Raw genomic sequence first — 12,714 nt, 5'->3', positions numbered from 1 at the left:
CCTATTATTAGTTTTTCAGCACCCTAGAACAAAAAAAAATGGGTGTATTTTCCTGTGGATACTTAAACTTTTACAAGTATGCAGTAACCAGTATACTTTCATAGATGTCACATGCAGAGCAAGAGGATGGAAATTTTCCCATTTTGGTTACTGAAATTTCTACACAAGGTCATTATTTATAACTGACAGCAAGGAGACAGCTCTTGCTGAGGTTTTTAATTACTAGCAAAAAATGTCTGCTTCTTTATGCCTGTCTCATTTATAAACATCAACACAACATCCTACACTAACCCTTGTTACTAGCTAGAGACCATTGTCCTGGTGTAGTGGTCAAGTAGGTTGAATCTTATCAGTTCAACAGTCTGCTTATTACATTTCTACAGTAATCCTTGCAATTCTTTTGGGAAATGAGTGTTTTTGTCTTGGAAGTGCTATTGTTCACTACCTGTGGACTGCCTTTGGGCTGGTTCAGTCATCAGCACAATGCAGTTTCATTCCAGTGCTAGCAACACACTACTTACCTGCCTGATGGCCAACTTTGCAGCCTCAAGTTAAGCTATAGCTACCACCAAGAATATCTCCAGGTGGGAACAGTGGCTCCCAGAGCTTGGTAAGAGGAAGGAGTCAACCCTGCCCCTCATTGCCTTATAATACCTGGCATAAGGATGGGGAAGAGAGCACCCGGGAAGAGCAGGAAAGACAACAGGACAGGTAGGGAGGACACTGTGGAGAGGAAGGATTTCTGGGCAAGCAGGAAAAGTAGGTAAAAACATCTCTCTGCTGCTCTGAATAGGAGGGCAGTAAATGGGCCAACAAGAAAGTCATGTTCCTATTTCCCATAAAAATGACAAACTAAAGGAAGGGGTGAAGGCTCCAGATGCATGTGACATTTCCTGCTCCTAAGTGTCTGCTGTAATGGTTTTTCATAACCATCTTTCGTGATTAGTTCATAGCTTGTTACAGCCTTTAGTTCCCGCTGAAACATGAAATCTGCTGCTGGGGCCAGTGTGCCTAGCCTCTGCACACCCTTGGCTGCCATCAGCTCCATGGTTTTCACCCCTCCAGCGCTAGCAGCACACACAGCCTTCCCCTGCCAAACTGAAAATATTTGTGCACAAAACCAACCAGACCTGGAGAAATACTTCTAAATTGTTCACTTGGCTCGGGGTGAGAAACTGTGCTCACGGGCAGGTGTTTAAACAAGCTCTGGCAGCTCTTCAGCTGGCTCTCCCCACACCTCCCCAGGAGGAGTAGCTGGGCGGGATGCCGTGCAGGCGGGGAGCGCGCTCACCCTGTGCATCGCTCCAGAGGGGGAATGAAAGGAGGCAGGCACCCGCAGGACGTGCTGGGCCATGCACGAGTAAGCTCCTCTGTGTCTGTGCCTGCACCTCTTCTTAGGCGGGAATGCCTCCCTCCCCTCCTCCTTCTCATGCCTCTTCTTTCGGAGGGGGAGGGAGGGTACCCATGCACACTGACAATCTTCACCTTCTCCATTCTGTTTTAGCGCACCAGCTATGAAGCTTTGTTACACATAAAACCATATGCTTCAGGTAGAAATATTTCAGATGAGCGAAGTGTGTGTTTCCCAGAGCATTCTACTTTTTTATTACCATCCTGTAACATTTCTGCTTCTTTCTATATTCTCCATTGGCAACCCCCTGTGCCAAAGTACCCTCTTCTGGTGATAATGATTTCTGATAACTGTGTGCATCCAACTGACCAACTTTAACTATGCAATATACAAAATGCTCTTCATTTTGCTTCACAAGGACAAAAATTTCTCTCTTAAAAGCTATGAAATATATATATATATATTTTTCTTTTTTTTTTTTCTGCTTGTGGGAGAAAGAAATATCAGTCCTCTTCCTTTACCTGTATTCTCTCTTTCTTCTCCCTTCTCCACCTCCCTTAACATTGAGAAAAATGGTGTGAGGAAGCTGAGATTTTCCACCATGATTTCAGAAAGTGAGTGAAAAACAAATGCTCCATTTGCCCTACAGGTGCAAAATCCTCACACATGCACTCCCTGGACATGTACTATAAAAGTCCCACTGGGAGTTGAATGAATAACACCCACACAGAAGAGAGAACCTAGAAAACATCTCTCATTTCCTCATATCTACCCACTGCCTACCTAGAAAATAACATATTAAGTGTTATTCCATTCGGAAGTGGACTGGCAGGGCTTTTTAAACTGGGACAGATCTCTGATTCAGTCTTAAGATACAGCCCAGCCAGTTTCCCTCGCTCCCACAAGGCTCTTCTAACTGCACATTGTTGTTGCGAAACTATGAACAGTGAGAATCAAAAACATTTTGCCACTGTGCCTTTTAACTGGGAGAATGAGTATAAAAGCTCCTTTTGTCCCTTCAGGTGAATAGAATTCTTAAAAAAAAAATCTCATTTGAATAATATTGGAAAAAGATCTCTAGAAAACCCATCTTAAGGTACTTTTGTGAAGTGGTAAGACAGCTTGAAACTACTACATTTTAAAACAATCAGAAGATTAAAGCACTGGCAGGCAAGGAACTCATGCGGAGCTGTTTAAAAAATTATCCCTGGGCTACATTATTGGCATATTTAGCCTTATAACACAGCAAGTTCTTTCCTTTTACATGTCACAAACACGGCTGCAAGACAGTCTACACAATGCATTTAAACCCCCGCAAACAGGAATCGATTTACACATCTCGTAGACGGCTTTCGTACCCCCCACAAAACTCAGGCACACAACGACCTGCACAGCATCACTTACTACTTGGAAGACTGAACTGAAAGACAAAAACCTTTAAATCGCTTAATTTTTTCTCTTTCCCTGAAACTTGCTTTTCACAAGGCTAAGGAGGAAAAAAAAAAAAAAAAAAGAGAGAGAGAGAAATCTCAGCAGAAGCTTGTACCAGTACTACCAAACCGAAAAGGCAGCATGCCTGGTGCTGCTGCCCTGAGGAGCCCCAGGGGCAGCTGCTCCTCACCTGCCTCATGTTGAGCTTCCCATCATCCATCCATCCACTCGGGAAGGGGCTCACACCACGCTGCTATCCGCAGGGCAGAAATCCATCAAGTTTCCCACTGTACGCAAGTTTTTCTCCCCGTCTTGCTTGTTGGTTTGTTGTTGTGTGGGTTTTTTTGTTTGTTTGTTTTGTTTTCTTCCTCTTTTATCCTTTGCTGGGGGGACTCTTCCCAAGACAATGTCAAGTGTCCCAACCTTCCTTCCCAGCCTATTAAAAGTCAGGAGCAGGGAGGCAACTGTCCGCCTGGCTCTTATTTCAAACCACAGCTCAGGGATGTAGTAGTTGGCTGAATTAGGCCATGAAATAGCCTCACCAATCAGGAGAAAGGGGAGGGAGGTAGAGCACAGAAAGGCTGCCTACATGAGGATTAGGAAAGCTTTCAAGGATTTGAAAGACTGAAAGCAGCTGGAAACAGTGTCTAGGGCTACAAAGAGGGAAGTCAATTTGTGGTGTGAGAGATTATTCTCATTCTCATCTAACTGCTCTGGGTCTGCTTAAAGCTGAACGGGCTCCCAGGACTTAAGTAAGAAAATGTAAATGTCCAGCGAAACTCCCGAAATACCAGAGCGATGCAGAAACACTTAACAGCAGCCCCGCAAAGTGGCAATATCCCGTACTAGCAGGAGCCACAGGCACTCCACAAGCACCGATTTCCTCACGTCAGATTAAAAAGTAAATTGGTTCATGACATGGGCAGGAAGTTAGTAAAATACACTATGCCAGTTACATGAAGAGAAAGCGTCTGTCTGCCGGAGGGTATGTACAGGAATCGGCGAATTTTGTTGCAAGGTTTTATTTGTCATGGTGAAAAATATTTAACCATCATTAGCATGTTATCTGCTTTTTATTCTTTACAGAGGGTGATTTCCTGGTTTCTGAAGCTTAGTTCCTTGTTCAAGATAGCACTGGAACCCAATTGCAAATTTAAAGATTTTTTTTTATTTATTTTAACAATGAGATCAGCTTTTATCTGCTGCCCCTCAGTGGCTTTCATTAAAATAAACAAACAAAAGGGCCAAAAAAAAAATGTAGTGCTATTGCTGTTTGAGTTACACCCTTCTTGAGTAGAAAAAAAATAAATGTGGAGAAACAGAAAACTGCCAATTCATACCACCCACTCTTCTCCAATTTCTTTATCTCTCACTTAATATCAGTTCCAAAGCTGTTAGACTTTCTGTTCTTCTCTAAATGGAAATCTGTCTTTTGATCTCAGGGGACAATCAGACAAATCTGATGTCTGAAGAAAAGCTCCAACATCATGGATTTGTTTCTGCAAGGGATTTATCTACCAAGGCAAAAGCTAGTCACTATCCAGCAAAATTCCTATCAGTACAAGAAATCTTATTGAATTGAGCTACAGGAAAAAAAAAAAAAAAAAAAAAGAAAAGAAAAAAAAAGCCATTACAGTGATGTGCTGCCAGGATTTTAATTAAAAGCTTCTTAAAATATATTTCATTTTAGTTTATGATAAGCTCCAGAGCTGGGTATGTCACGAGGAAAGGAAGAATAGGTCTGAAAAATCTATACATTTGCTTTCCCACTGAAAAACAATAATTATTCTTCTCATAAGTGCCACCAAGAAGTTTGCATAATACTGGCACTATCCAGCTCAAAAGCAATGCATGGATGAAGGAAAAATTTAACGTAAAGCACCATTGCACTTTATCCTGGGCCAGCTGTGTTCATCTGGTTTATGTCCTAAAGTGGACGTATCCAGTTATGTGCTTTAACTTGCAACCCCAACCAAGTATCCTGAGGGAGTCTCATAAGATAAGACTTAGCTATTTACACTAACCCAAGTAGAGACAACTCCTCCAGTGATGGTCTAGTCCTGCACACTTGCGCAATGGCTCCAAGCAGCTGCAATGCACAGAGACAGGTACATTAGGAGTAGGAATGCTTGTCCTCTGATCCCCAAACATAGCTCAGTGGACACATGTCACTTGAAATGAGTATGTGGTATTTGAAGACCTTTTACTGTTAAATCTGTGAGAATCCTCTCCAGGCTGCATTCAAAAGGGTAAAAATGCTTTTCTGAAAATAATTTGTACCTTAAAGAGAAACTTTACTGGTGAAAGTGATTTAGTAAAAGAAGCAAAACTTACAAAATTAGCAAGGACTATGAAGGATTTACCCCAAATCCTTCTGTTTAGTTTTGGGGCCTTCAGGAGGCCAGTTCCAGACTTTCATATGGAAACATAGCAAAAGATTCAGCAGAAACTCCAACATTATAATGATAAAACAATCAAACTTTTCTGGAAACAGACACCTTATAATAAACAACATACACTCCTCAGAGGATATGATGGTAATTGCATTTTTTCTGAAAATGTGGCATCAAAAATGAGTTAATTACTTGGGATAAAATCTCAGTGTTAACATAAAAAACAAACAAACAAAAAAACTTTCCAAAAATAAAAATTAGCAATGACATGCTCAGGGTTGGCAGGAGCTAGTCTTTCACTGAAATAACCAAGTGTTACAGGCAGGCTCCATTCAAATTCTGCCATTCACTTTCCACTTTTGAGGAATGTGTTCTGGAATCAGCCCACATGACAGTAGTGCTGTCACATGCAGAGGCTAGGTTTTGTACTTCTTAATGATTTCTAGCTTGAGAGGAGGAGAAAGGGTCCACATCTGAATTACTTTTGAAGATAGTCAGTCTCCAAAGGCACAATGGTACGGATAGATGTGAGGAAGAACTGCCACTTTGGATACAAGAAAAGACAGATGTTGTTTTTTACATTTTCCTCGGAATATTTGGTTTCACACCTATAACCCCAGTGTATATGTGTGTGTGAGAGACAGAAAGTCGTATTATCTTCTGGTAAGTGAAAGAAGATTCTGGCTCTGAAGAAAGAAACTTTTACAGTCTATCCAGTGGAAATCTATAGAGGAAAGTGTAGCGTGTGGAGGTAGGTGGTGCCAAGTATAAGTTCAGGCATCACTGAGAGCAAACACCTGTATAAGCAAGAGCAAAGTCACGTCTGGGAGACTGATAGTTTTTAAGGGATTCTCATGGAGGTAAATTAAAAGACAAATGGTTGCAAGTACTAGTAGTGGGATGAGGATTAGCTCAGTGGACACTACAGTGGATAAGTTTGAAGGTGATAAACTGTAGCAAAGCAAAGACAGCAATCATGAAAAATTCAGCACTAAATTAAGAAATTCAGCACCGTTTCAAAATGTGAAACTTTCACTTGTTCTAATTTGTTAACTAAGCCTTTCTTAATTAGCTTCATTCTTTTCAATAAATTGCCAAATACAGGAACAGTTTTGAACAGGTGGACCAGATGCAGAGCAACCTAACGTGGAATTACTTGGTCACTGGAGTTTTTATTATATAAAGCAATTTTACATAGTGCAGGCCAGCCAGGTCCCTGCCAGTCACAGGGGTGAGCAAAATGGGAAGTGGAGGAAAGGACTTTCTCTCATTAGCTGAATTTCAGCTGCCATGGAAATCCTTCTGGGCCCAGAGAATTCAATATGAGTTGAAGACAGAAGAATCACTTTGTGTCCTTACTGAGCTGGGCCAGATAGATACAGACCAGTCCCCAGGACCTGATTATATCCAGCGGAAGTAAAAGAGTTACAGCAGAGCAAATCATGACCCAGCATATAGGTTAGAAAGAACACTTTATGATATGAAGACTATCACAAATATGTTGCCTTTAAGTTGCAGTGTAAACAACTGATTAAAAAAAAGATTTTTTGTTGTTGTTGTTTAAACTTGGAGGAAAAGGCAATACTTACATCCAAACTATCAGTGTTGTAATTCATTTCTAATGTGTTTACAGTCCTTCCCTAGTAGATTTAAATTGGCACTTGCTGGAAGAGTGGGATGTCCAAACTACAAAATACTATTTAATAACCATAGATAACACTAGAATATATAACTCCAGGCAACACTGGAATGTAAAAATAACCTCCAGAAGCACTGGCGAAAAATATTTGAATTAGACCGTTGTAAGGTAAAGAAAGCTTTCTGAAAATACCGTATAAAAAAGAAGAAACTCTGAAATAGTATCAATATAAACAAAAACATGGAAACACCTGTTCTCAAGATGTGAAAGTGTCACACAATAATTTTAAAATACATAGTCAACGAATATAAGAAAGTGCAGAGCTGAATCTTGCAAAGCAGTACTTAACTGCTTTTATCAACATCACTGTGGTGAATGGAAGGAAGATAAACTAATTATCTTGGCAGAGTGTCTGGCATGGGTATTTAAAGGTACATGTTTTCCAACAGAAGTTCAAAAATAAGACCAGCAATGTCAGACATCCTTAAATTTACAAATATGTACTGAAAGCCACAGTGCAGAAAGAAGTCCTTAAGGCAGACCTTTGGGAAATTCATTACCTTCAAGAAAGATGACTCAACCTTTTGGCAGGCTATCACTGAAAAAGGCAGAGATGAGAGAGATCAGAGCATGCTGCAGTCCTCTTGGTAGAGTGGTCCTTAGATGACCATTCCCCCTCACTCTGTTATTTGCAGCATCCCCCAGACTGCTCTGGTCTCACTTGGAGCTGTACCAGCCACAGGCAAAAGAGAAGGGAAGGTGTTTTCAGGACACGTTTTTGTCCATCACTTACACAATCTAAACAATCCACAGCTCAGGCAGACATATGAGGTAAAAAACAATCCATCTGTACCTGCTACATGACAAAACTGACTAGACTTTTTGATTAAGGTATTTTAATCAGAAGAATGTTTTCTGGATTTTATTTCATTGCATCTGTGCTACAAGGCAGATTCTTGATCTGCTAGGCTGAACAAGTTGGTGCACATTCATGTGTAATAAATCAGTGATAAGAATTGTCTGATAGTCTGTTCCAAAATTATATGGAAGTACAGTCAGTTAAAGAGACTGACAAAGAAGGATGCTATGAGGGTTCAGAGTTGCTAAAACATTTGTTCTCTAATATAGGTACACACAGAATTTAATGCAAATCATAATTACTATTGTTTCTCCATTTTACTTGTTAGGATTTTACCATTAGTTAATAGTTTAATCACAATGATATCTCATTAGTTTAAAAAGTAATAGATAATAGTTAAATTACATATGTTTTTTTTTCTTAACAGTCCAGTCTTAAGAAGCATCAATGAAACCAAGAACGACTACAAGTTTTTGGGCTAAATGAAAGTAGCCACAATGTAAAAGACAGTATTAATCAGGCTGTACAACAAGCAGACTACTGCAATTATTTCTAGAAAATTTTTTGTGTGTGTTCACATGCCTGTGTAAGAGAAATATATTCATATTTTTAGGTGGAAAAAAAAAACATAAAAATTCTTGTTCTTTTTCTGATTAAGAGAAAGAAGTTTTAAGATTGCCTTCCCTACAACTGGGCTAACTCTTTCTCTAGCCAGGATGCCAATGCATCACAATGTTTGTCGTGAAATTAGGTCTGCAGGGGGTGGGCTGGGGAATGACAATACAAACCTAAACCCAATCCTGAAGTCACCATACTCCACCCAGGAAAACCTGTTTATGCAACTGAGAATTTGCTCATACACATGACTCACGATTTGACTTTTAAGCCTCTGGAGTTCACAGGGTTACCATCAAGGTCAGTTTACCAATGAAATATCAAAGTACTATCCCTTCCCATTGTTTCAGCATGGCCCTTGGTACTGATTATGTAACATATTTATGTGGGAAGTTTTACACATACACGCACAAAAATCATATTCTTTTAATTTCAAATGAGAAAAAGAGTGAAAAATAAAAAGAACCTTCTTACCAGAGAATTTTAAATTAAGCTATTCAAGGACGTGGGCAGACATCACAAAGCATTAGTTGTAGCAGTAAAGTGGGAGACAGTTTCAGAGAGTCTTCCCTATTGAAATTAATGGATTTTCTCACCAGGAGCACTGCTTAAAATTATTATGTATATGCCAGCTAAGGACAGGTTTGAAACACTACGCTGTTAAGCAGGCCAATCAGGAGTGCTACCCTGAGAGGACAGGCCTGGCCAGGTCTCGCCCTTCTATCTGTGCCAAATAGCCCTTTTGTAACCTTTAAACTGTTTTCAGATGGTATGAGCCACTGTACTTCATCCTTTTTAATTACGGACATATATCATATAGGTTTACCACCTTCCAAAAGAATTTTTACTTTATTTAGCTCACATTTCCAGATGTGTCCCCTCCTTAGGCCTCTCTTTTTTTTTTTAAAAGGCACTGGTAATAAAAGACAATGACTACAAAGGTAATGTACTTCTCCAGGCAAACCAGTTTTATAATCCAATCCTTTGATTCTCGTTCTATAAAGTATCCTTATTAAAAATACTAAAATAATAATATTACTAAAGAAAAACAACAGACTGGTCCATGAAAATTATGTTTTTATAGTTGGTGTTAAACTTTTTTCATGAAGAAAATCTGATTCAGGTAAGACTTTTAGACTGTGAAGGCCAGCACAGAGATGAAATGCATACCACTAGGTTCTAATTTCTCCATCTCTTACTTCCACAGTTTATTAATAATCTGCATTAGTCACTTCAACACTAAAATTCACAGATATTGCCAAGTGTGTCCTATTTCATGAGTACACGTGTTTTTAACAGGGAGACACAGCCGTTCTAAGCCCTGCCTGTAACACACTCTCTGACATCATTTTTTCACCAAGAACACGAAAAAAATATACAGAAGTAGCTGCTACTGCCTGTTACACCAACAGTGTAAGTGCATGCCTTCTAAGCTGTTCATGTAGATTTTGATCCCTAGGGCCACACTTTGTCACATATGCTCATACCCTCCCTCTTTTTACAACGTCTTCATTAGCTTATATTTTGCAATAATACATTATGAGACTGCAATGATACATGAAGGTCCTACTTCCCATTTCATAAAGGCCTTTTTCAGATCTCTTGGGCACAAAGAAGGTCCTTTATGTAAAGGACAATTGTGGGTGATGTCCTGGTAATCCTGTTACCTGAAGCCACTCATGCTTTCATTTCTTCCAGTCTCCTATCTACCTTCTGGGTTTAAGAATGAAGAACTTGCTACTGCAGAGTGCAGCAGTACAAAACAAGACAATAAGATCCCTCCGCACATACAAAGGAATTATGCTAATTGTGCAGCCATGTTACCTAGTAGTGATTTGGTAATCTTTGATTTTGCTACCCTCATTCTGTGGGTGAACTCAGGATCAGAAGTATTATATCCAAAGTATATTGAACTTCACACTGAAGTGAGAGACAAAAATATCAAGAACTCAAAACCAAAGATTTTCAGGATTTAAATAATTTCCATATATCTTTTATCAAGGGAATTCTGAATTCAGATAACTGATAACCACCCGCCTCTCTATGAAGTTTATAGACTAGGAAAATGAAGTCCACCACAACAAAGGACAAAGCACAGAGTCCTTTGGGAAAAGGTGATGACATGTGAACAGAGTAACTCTGCACACCATCCATACATCCTTAGCTTTGGGGCTGTTGGGCACAGAAATAGCACTGCAGAAAAATTCACCGGCCATACCCACATTTTAAACTTCAGAAGAGTAAGGCCCTAACCACTTGCAGCTTGGAAACTGAAAAGGAAGGGTGAGCATCTGAAATGCAAATTCTCTACAACCAGAAAGATCATTAATGCTATGGGTTTATGTGAGTCAGAAGCCTGCAAATGAAATAAATGCCTCGAGATTATTTGTAAATTGATAACTGCTTCAAGGGAGGTATCTGCACTTATATAGTTATTTTGGGTACCTTCCTATGAGTTGCAATGTTCAATGCTTTCAGGGAACCTTTCTCTATTATGTTGCCTGTGTTTGGTCACCACATACTACTAAAGCCTTCTGAGAAGTTGTAGTGGGTTTACGTGGCAAGGTTTTGGTAGCAGGGGGCCATAGGGGGAGCTTCTGTGAGAAGGATCTAGAAGCTGCCCCATGTGAGGTAAGGGCCCCACTGCTGACCAGAGCTGAGCCAATAAGTGATGTTGTTTTGCGCCTCTGCGAGAGCATATTTAAGACGGGGAAAAAAAACGCTGTGCCACACACAGCAGCTGGGAGAGTGAGAGGAGTGAGGAACAGCCTTGCAGGCGCCAAGGTCAGTGAAGAAGGAGGGGGAGAGGTGCTCCAGGCGCCGGAGCAGAAGACCCCTGCGGCCTGTGGTGAGGACCATGGTGAAGCAGGCTGTCCCTCTGCAGCCCATGGAGTACCATGGTGGAGCAGGGTTCCACGCTGCAGCCCGTGGAGGAGACCACGGTGGAGCAGGTGGACCTGCACCGACGGAGGCTGCGGCCTGTGGAAGACCCCTGCCGGAGCAGATTCCAGACTGGACCTGTAGCCCATGGAGAGGAGCCCACGCAGGAGCAGGTGACCTGGCAGGAGCTGCTGCCCATGGGGGAATCCAGGTTGGAGCAGTTTGCTCCTGAGGGATGGACCCCGTGGTACAGACCCGTATCTGGAGCAGTTCTTGAAGAGCTTCTGCCTGTGGGCAGCCCACGCCGGATCAGTTTAGCAAGGACTGCATCCCGTGGGAGGGACCCCACAGCACAGGGGACGAGAGTGACCGAGAAGGAGCGGCGGAGAAGAAGCGCTATAGACTGACCATAACCCCCATTCCTCCCTTCCCCTGCGCCGCTCGGAGGGAGGAGGTGGAAGAGGGTGGATGGGGGGAAAGGTGCTTTTGGTTTCTTTCCTTTGTTTCTCGCTTCTCTAGCTTGTTAGTAATAGGCAGTAAATCTTACTATCTCCCTATGCTGAGTTGGTTTTGCCCGTCACAATAATTACTGTGTGATCTCCCTGTCCTTATCTCAACCCTTGAGCCCTTTTCATCATATTTTCTCCCCATTCCTCTTTGAGGAGGGGGAGTGAGAGAGCAGTTGTGGTGGGGCTCGGCCGCCCACCCGAGTAAAACCACCACAGAAGTAAACTGAGGGCATTTACTATGGGCACACTGTGAGTGAAGGTTAATGCATACTCACCACTCTGCTCCCTAAAGTGAATCCTTGTACCCACTAATTTTTCACTTTTGATAAATAAAACTGATACATTAAAGGAAAAATAGAAGGGCAAGGAGAAAGCAGATATTATTAGACAGGGGAGTCATGAATCTCAACATTTTTTACACATTTATCTTTCAGTGTAGCTCTCTCCAAGAGATAATGTCATTAACATTTTACAAATATTAGCAGGGCATTTGGCGCACATTTCATTAAGATGTTGCAGTGTCTCAAACAGGTGATGGGGTTGCTATGGTTACTATAGTCTCTTAAGCTGAATACTAAATAGGTTCACAAAATATATATTCTTACTTGTTATGTAAAATATTAGTTGCCCAGCTGGCATTCGTTTTTGTACCCCTTTTAGTTTGTCAAGGACTTTCCACCCCTTCATCTTTCAAATAAAGTGGATTTTAGTACTGTTTAGAGAAAGGAGAGGTCACTAACCATTCTTCTCCTTCAGGAAAGGGGACAAGTTAGGTACCTCATTATCTAGCCTGTTTATAATTAAATCTAAAAATGACTGCTCCACTGTACTGGAATTGTGAGAGCTTTTATTTCTGAGGATTTAATGAGTCATGGAAACGTGTTTACAAGGCAACAAGCCCTCACTACACAAAGAACTCAACATTAGCATGGCAATAGACCATATAGCTTTTAATGGCCTGAACCTTTTGTTTCACATGCAGACCCAGCCCAGAGATTGTCCCACCACCAACATTTGATCCAACGTTTCTTTCATTT

At 41.1% G+C, this 12,714-nt stretch overlaps 1 protein-coding gene across 6 annotated transcripts in view; it reads right to left on the bottom strand.

Moving 5' to 3' along the window:
* The window catches only part of MID1 (midline 1), a 250,254-nt gene that overhangs the window by 151,546 nt on the left and 85,994 nt on the right, over window positions 1–12,714 (bottom strand). Inside the window, exon 1 of one of the 6 annotated variants that reach the window (XM_066982222.1) lies at window positions 2,973–3,616. The exons of 4 other annotated variants lie outside the window; for them this stretch is intronic. The gene's annotated coding sequence lies outside the window, so the exon portion shown is untranslated. Of the gene's footprint in view, window positions 1–2,972; window positions 3,617–12,714 lie in introns of those variants that run through there. One more of the 6 variants, XM_013191534.3, reaches the window with a different exon arrangement.

The sequence above is a fragment of the Anser cygnoides genome, chromosome 1 (genome assembly GCF_040182565.1).
Source record: "Anser cygnoides isolate HZ-2024a breed goose chromosome 1, Taihu_goose_T2T_genome, whole genome shotgun sequence".
In the NCBI taxonomy this organism is placed as follows: Eukaryota; Metazoa; Chordata; class Aves; order Anseriformes; family Anatidae; genus Anser; species Anser cygnoides.
Note: the sequence above shows the minus strand (reverse complement) of the source record. Positions and strands in the feature narration are given on the sequence as shown.